General features: G+C 41.8%; 1 protein-coding gene across 3 annotated transcripts in view; it reads left to right on the top strand.

Annotated features, from left to right (window-relative positions):
- Positions 1-8,178, top strand: part of CALN1 (calneuron 1) — a 501,474-nt gene that overhangs the window by 449,415 nt on the left and 43,881 nt on the right. The gene's annotated exons all lie outside the window — the stretch shown is intronic.

Here is an 8,178-nt window from a genome sequence, read left to right as displayed (position 1 = left end):
CTCCAACTCTTGGGCTTAAGCAATTCTCTTGCCTGCACCTCCCAAGTAGCTTGGATTACAGGCACCCACCACAATGCCCAGCTATTTTTTTGTTGGAGTTGTCATTGTTGTTTGGCAGGCCTGGGCTGGGTTCAAACTTGCCATCCTTAGTGTATGTAGCTGGCACTGTGACCACTGTGCTATGGGCACCAAGCCTGGACATTACTTTTGAACACAAATTTGATAACCTACAGCATCTTTCTGAGGGGGGCCCCAGATCTGACTTTCCTCTTACACTGCTGAATAATACCTGAAGGGATTCAAGAAAAGACTGTATAAGGACAGGAAAATTAAGTGAAGAGAGCTGATTCCAAATCAAGGCAGGGAAGGTGTCCCTCTTCTTTGTGTACTGTCTGGTGCCTCCCAGGAGTAGAGCACATAAGTTATTGGGTATCAACTGATTTGTAGTTGCATAAGCTTAACATGTACACACACACACAGTTTGCTTCATACATCCCAAAAAGCATTCCAGATCAGTGTTCAGCATGCCTCTCCAGGCACTAGGCACTAGAGAAGCCCTCATAGAGAAATGGGAGGGAATAATTCTTTCCTTGTTCTGTCTCGGCATGTAGGACCCAAATGCGCCTCTCTGAGGATCCAAATGTTAATCTATTAATGTAGGCTACTTTGTTATGTTTGTTTGTTGAGAGAACGTATCATTCTGTCACCCCAGTTGAGTGCAGTGGTGTCATCATAGTTCACTGTAACCTCAAATTCCTGAGCTAAAGCCTCCTGCCTCAGCCTCCCAAGAAGCTGGGATACAGGCATGTGCCACCAAACCCAACTAATATTTCTATTTTTAATAGAGACAAGGTCCTAGCCTCAAGCAATCCTCCCTACCCTGGCCTCCCAGAGTTCTAGGATTATAGGCATGAGCCACCATGTCCTTGAACGAGATGTTTATCTTTGTCACTGCTGGTCTCCTGATCACACGAAGTTCTCTGTGGATTCATCATCTGCTTGCCAATGTCCCCTCAGCAAATGCCCTTTGTAGCTTCAGTGAGAAGAGTACCCCCAAGGGCTCAGGCATTGAGGTCTCGTGGCACAATGCCCCCCAGAAGTTTGCTCTGAAGACTTCCTCACCAGGTTCCCCATCTTTCTTTCAGTTTTGACTGCCTCTCCTGGCTGTGGTAGGTGGTCTTTAAGGCTTGCAGCAGGATATTGACCTGCAAAGGTCGTTTTTTGACATTTTGTTCATCCAGATGCACTCACGAGGCAGAACCAGGTTGCCAGGAGGAGCAGTGTTTCATTTGGTTTCTGGTTTGCTATCTCATGGATGAACACTCTTTCAGGTTTGATATGACAGGAGGATGCAGGAGATGAGATGACTTTGGAGTATGCCTGGACACAGGAGTCCACACTTGAGTTTCAGACCATTACTATAGCCAAGGGTCAATGATATAAACTGGAGGTCAGAGGTGAAAGGAGAAATCAGAGGTCATAGGAACCTCTGAACAGAATAGTCCTCAAACCTTTCTGTCAAAGATGGTGCTGAGTGATAGGAATACATCAACATAGAGAGTGGGTTAGGCCAGCAGTTCCCGACCTTTCTGGTTCCAGGGACCAGTTTCATGGAAGACATTTTTTCCACAGACCAGGAGATAGTTAGGAGGCAGGGGATGGGAGCAGGCTGGATTGGGGGCATTAGATTTCTCATAAGGAATGTGCGATCTAGAACCCTCATGTACCTTTATAGGAGGGTTCTCACTCCTATGAGAATCTAATGCCGCCACTGATCAGGCAGGAGGGGGAGTGGTGGGGGAGTGGCTGTAAATACAGATGAAGCTTCACTTGCTCACCTCCTGCTGTGCAGCCCAGTTCCTAACAGGCCACAGAAGTCTGGGACTCAAGGTTTGAGGACTACAAGGGTGGGCTGACTTGGTATCTGAAGGTCAAAAGACAAATGAAAAATGCTGCCTGAGGAGAGGGACCCTGCCACTGTGAACTCAGGGAGGCTTGTTCAGTTTAAATCCTTTGTAACATGTCATCATTGCCTGACTTCTGGGCCGGGACCCGGCCGCTCTTGGCCTGCCTCCTTGATAATAGAAAATACAGAATCCTCGCTGTTCTCGTGAGCGTGTGTGTTGTCTGGAGCCCCTGGACCACGAGGAACTCAGCCATTCCTCCTTCTGCCCTTTTCCTTTTCTAATTATTGTTTTATATTTTCATCAAACATCTTGGTTAAAAATGCCTTGGTCTTTGGGCCCTTCTCCAGTGGAAGGAGTAAATTAAACAATTTACTTTACATTAAAATTAATGAAGGATTGCGGAGGCCTTGCCTGGAGCCATCAGCCGCAGCCTGGGCCGCTGGCCTGATTAAGGAAGCTCGGGCAACTCCACTGAGAGAACAAGGGAGGGGAGGAGAGGGAAGCTGGCTGGAGACAGAGTGAAGGGATGGATGTGGGCAAGCCTCCCCTGGTGGTTTTTCAAGAGGATCAATCCTTGGAAATGCCCAAGGCAATAGCTCTCCGCCAAAGTGGGCGAGCAGCAGCCTCAGTGAGGACTCTCAGCCCTTCTGTCCAAACATCTTTGATTCACAAGCTGAATTCCCATTTTGCAAGGGTCTGACACATTCCTTGTATTGAATTCTTAACTACGAGCAATATGGCATTTGCTTTGATGGTGCCAGAGGCAGGAAGATGGGTAATGCATGTTTCTTCAAAAATGTATTTCATGGCCATAAAAGATTCCAGAATAGGGAGGCACCAAAACTCATTTAGCTATTTTCATCTGTGAGATTATTTAACCCATTTCCTTCCTACTAATTACAAATAACGATAATAGATACCTTTGACCAATCTATTATAGTTAATGCAATTCTATCAGGATTGAATGTCGGATTCTTTTTTAAAATAGTCCATTTGAATAACACATAATTTCTACACATAAGCCTTGACAAGTTGACAATTTGCACACACACCCCGTGATCTTGTCTAAAGTGGTAACATTGTTATTTTGAACAGTAATACCTATTCTTGGGGAAACAAATATAAAAATACAGATCAGCGGCAAATAAAGCTGAGTGAAGAGTCTGATATATTTTTAACAGACTTTTTACCTCCAAATATAGATGTATATATGTTCATGGTATGTGTGTGTGTGTAATAAGTATTGTTTTTAAATTCTAAAGTATCTTTGATTCTAAAATATAACATCCAGTGCAAAAAAGACTTTGGAGCAAAGATGAACTAGAAAGGACTGTATTAAACGCACAGGCAGTCAGGATGTGGTCAGCTATAGAAATCAACTCTGGTTAATCCAAGCTGAAAAGAAATTTCTTATCAAGATCTGGTAGCTCAGGGAATTCACAGGCAGGGCAGTGAGCTAGTGTGGGGGAAGGGATAGCAAATCAGTTAGGCAGGGTAGCTGGCTCTGCAGACCACATACCCCCACACACCTGCTCCAGTGAGACCCTTCCTGCCACCCTGGACTTGGAGAGCCCACTGGGAGTCACAACACTTTGGGTGCTGCCCAAAGGCAGACAGAACCTCCACAACAGGTTCTTGGCAGCACTAGATTCAGATTGAAAGTCTAGGGTGGTACATCTGAATGGCCAAGCAGGGGTCACATGCCTTAATTCCAGGTACCTGGCAAGCCAGTGACATTTATGGCCTTTGGGGCTTTGAAGTTGAGGTAGGCAATACTCCCAAGGCTCATAAAATAGAAGACCCCTTAATGTAGAAAGGCAAATTTGGTGGTGTCCAAAAAGGAATCATTAAATTTCTATCAGAGCAGTCGTTCTCCAACATTAGCAAAAGAATCACCTAGAAAGCGTTGTAAAAAGTGGACTCCTGAGTTGCACCTCCTGAAGTTCAGTTAGGTGTGAGACCAGCGAGCCTGCATTTGTGATCGGGGCTCAGGTGATGCTGCGGGGCCACAGACCACACTTGGAGAACTGCCCTAGAGCAGCAGTCCCCACCCAACCTTCTTGGCACCAGGGACTCATTTCATGCAAGACACTTTTTCTACAGGCCGGAGGTTGGGGGTGGAGGATGGTTTCCGGATGATTCAAGTGCATTACTTTGATCGTGCACTTTATTTCTGTCATTATTACATTGTAATATATAATGAAATAATTATAGAATGAACCACAATGCAGAATCAGTGAGAACCCTGATCTTATTTTCCTGCAGCAGTCCCATGTGGGAGTGATGGGAGACAGTGACAGGTTCAGCAACAGGAGTGGGCGCTCAGGTGGCCATGTGAGTATGGGGAGTGGCTATACATGCAAATAAAGCCCCAGTGGCTGACCTGATGCTCACCTCCTGCTGTGCAGCCTGGTTGCTAACACGTCTCCGCTAGAGGGTTGGGGACCACCTTCCTAGAACACATATTTATTTATAACAGACATGGCTCACCTTGATGCTTACAATTTTATGTTACTTTTTCTTTTTGAGCTTAACTTTTGTGTGACCGCTTTGGCCTACGTTTGAATTGCCATGTAATTTTGAGATGTATCAAATAATTCTGAGGTTTGGGGGCTTTTCTTTTTATTAATTTATTTTCTTGGTTGAGTTGAATTCAGTTTGGCTTCACATTATATTGTTTTTCTTGAAAAATGAACCTGAAGCTTATGACAGATATTACACCCTAAGTGATAGACGTGCAGGGTGGATGATTCAACCCGTAGCTTCTTCTAAGTTTGGAAATTACTGTGATCTTTCAAGAGAGTTTGGCAATTTCGACTACATCTAATTGCACTGTCTAGCATGACACTGCCGGTCTGCAGTGTTCAAAGGAACTTTTTCATTGCTATGCTATAGTACACTCTTTTTCTTGTTTTTAATTATAAAAATTGTTTAAAATAGGAAAAAGAACAGGGACTTTACAACAATCACCAACATAGCCTCTGTGTAGAACTAGCAAACATCACCAACTTGCCGTAATGGCCTCTGGCCTTTTCTTTCCTCTTAAAATAAATAACTCGTTACTGATTTCGTTGATAATCCATCCTCTCCCTTGTGCCTTTTTAGAAGAAACCACTGTCGTGAGTTTGGGGTGTTTTCTTCTAGCCCGTGTTGTGCGGAGACCTTTTTAAAGCAAATATCAAGGATCCAAATTTAAGTTGAAATTCCACCATCTGTTTGGCCCCTACCTCAAACCCTAAACACACCAAAAAAAAAAAAAAAATTAGAGTGATTCATAGACCCAAAAGGCTAAAAATTATAAAGGGTCTGGAAGAGAATAGGAGTCTGTGTTCACAACCTGGAGGTAGGCAAAGGTTTTCGGGATGGAACACGAAAATCACAAACCATCAGCAAAATGACGTATTGGACTTCTTGAACATTTAAAACTTCAAAGGGACAGAAGACTTTAGTTAAGATGGGGGAACCATTTCAAGAGCTCTATTGCGTGTGATGGTAATTCTTGTTAACACCAATATAATGTAGATTTGAAAATTACAAACAGAGATCATAGTATTCTCACCACCAAAGGGATAAACAGATGAGGTAATGTGTATGTTAAATGGCTTGATTTAGCCATTTCACAATGCATGCATATACCAAAACATTACGTTGGACACCATAAATCCAGGAGGGGGCCATAAAGTTTGCGTGCAACTTTAAATTACACACTATTTTAAATGGCCCACAAACATTATGACCACCCTGTATATATAATTTTAACCTGCCAATTAAATAAATGAATACATAAATAATTTTCTTTTAAAAGGTTGTCAAACAGATCTTACAAATGATCCCACTTAAAAATGTTTTTTTCTTGAAACTTCAGCTCTTTAAGAAGAACCAGTAAAGATAAAAAAAAAAAGACGAACCACACATTAGGAAAAAAATGCTTCCAATTTATCTGTCTAAGAAAAGACTTAGAGGCAGAATATATATTTTAAAAGTCTTAACAACTTGGCAATATTTAAAAAGACAGTCCAGTAAAGAATGTGCACAAATATTTGACTGCTTTGCAGAAGAAAATGTGCAAGTGACTAAAAAATACAATAAATGTAAAGACAACATCATTTGTCTCAGATGACGGATTAAAATAGCCACGAGTTATCCACCTCTTGCTAATGAAGAAAGCTAAAATTTAAAAGCCTGATAATATTAAATGCTGGCAAGTATGTGGAGTACATGCATTTCTCCTACATTACTGGTAGCAGTGTAAAATGTTATCACCACTCTGGAAAACTTCCTGGCAGTTCTTATTAAGTTAGGTATACACTTGCCTTACAACCCAAGAGAAGTGAAGACCCAGGTCCATAAAATGGTGTGCACAAGATTGTTCATGGCAGCCTTGATCATCACAGCCAGAAGCTAGAGCCAACCAAATGTCAATCAACAAGAAAACAAACAAAAAAAATAATGGTCAATGTATGTGCAGGGAAATACTGTTTTAACAGCAAAATGGAATGAACTAGTCCTGCTCGAACAGCATGGGTGAGTTTCAGAAGCATGCCTTCCGTCCCTCGGTGTGGGCCACAGGCTTTGCCTCTCCACCTGGTGTTCTGCAGGGCAGGAAAACCACCGCTTCCAGTCGCAAAGCTGAGCAGATCCTCTCAGGAATCAAGCCAGCTCCCAACTCTCCTTAAATAGCTGGTTTCCACTTTGCCCTCTGAAAAGTTCTTTCTTTCCTGCTGGTTCAGAGATATGTTTGTTTGTTCATTTTCCTGTATCAGGTACAGAACTGAATTAATTATGTTCATTTGTGGCTCCAGGTAATCTCAGATCCAGGCAAAGCCTTCCTTTTCTTTCCCTCCTCTTCCCGTCCCTTCCCATCTCTCGATTGCTCCTGTGTCACCTCCACCCCTCTGGGCAATCTTCTGAAGGATATGAATGTGGGTCTGTTGGTGTGAAGTTTGAGCTTTTGTCTTGAGTGTGTGTGTGCTTTAATGTCTATAAATGGTATGGAGTTTGCTCATTCATTTATCAAATATGTAGTAAGTACTGACTATGTGCCAAGCACTATTCAGGTGCAGGGATACAGCAGTAAACAAAATTGACAAAATATATTTCATCCTCTTCTTTACTTTGTTAACTACTCTATGCCTTTAAGAGTTAACCATGTTGTTCCCTGTACATCTGACTCATTTCCGTTACCTTCCTGCCAACCTTGGGACTCTTCAGAGCTAAGTCATTACTCTTATTACTCCAGTATGGACCCTTCCCAAATCTACAGTCCCTCCCCCCAAAATACTATTTTGTTAAATGTTTTTGTCACTTTTCACTAATAATGCCATGCTCCTTTAGCATTCTTGCTTTTCATCTCACCCAGCATGTCCGTACACTAAGCAGTCATATCTCTTAAACTATGGCATGGGTTCCATATTGAGGAGATTTTACCTAGTCAGTTTTCTTCTGATGGACACTTGGCTCCAGTGTTTTTTCCTTTCGCAGGGATCCTGCAACAAACACACCTATTATTGCCTCTGTGTGCACAGGTCTAAAGGTACCTGTAGAGGAGACTGAGGAAAGAAGAATCGCCACGTTGTTGGCCATGCACATTTTCAGCTTTAATAGTTACTGTCAAATCGTTTTTTTAAATGATAGATTAAAAAATAGTTTTATCTTGCATTTTCCTGATTACCAGTAAGGTTAAGCAGCTTTCCATCCATGGTAGTTATTATGCATTTATATTAGCCACCTGAATTTCTTCGTCAATCGGTTATTCAGCATATTCTTGGTTTTTACATCCTTTTCTTTTTAAGTTTTTACTCTTTTTATATATTCTAGATGGCACTCCTTTGTTTATTATAAATGTTGAAAACATTTTCTCAGCAATACTCATACTCAATACTAATATGAAACCAGTAGACAAATACACACTCATAAGAGAAAAACACAAACTCAAGTGGGGGGAGGAAAGAGAAGAAGAGGGGGATTGGTAAACTCTCACCTACCAGGTCCAATGTGAGGGTATCCAATGGCACACTCATCTGTACCCTCATATTAATCTGAAAAAGGACAATTTTCTCCTGGTCTGCAGATTGTCTCTTAATTTTTTATGGTGGCTTTCCCCATGCAGAAGTTTCAAATTTTCATTTAGTCCAAGCTATTTGTTTGTTCTTTCCAGCTATTGTTGTCTTATAGTATTTAACTCTACAGTATAAATACATTCTACTCTAGTCACATCTATTTTAGAGATTTTATGAGTGTTAATCTGTGACTTTTTTTTCTTTTTTTTTTT

The sequence above is a fragment of the Otolemur garnettii genome, unplaced genomic scaffold (assembly GCF_000181295.1).
Source record: "Otolemur garnettii isolate 467f Iridium unplaced genomic scaffold, OtoGar3 scaffold00077, whole genome shotgun sequence".
Taxonomy (NCBI): domain Eukaryota; kingdom Metazoa; phylum Chordata; class Mammalia; order Primates; family Galagidae; genus Otolemur; species Otolemur garnettii.
The sequence above is the reverse complement of the archived record's forward strand: the minus strand, read 5'-3'. Positions and strand labels throughout refer to the sequence as shown.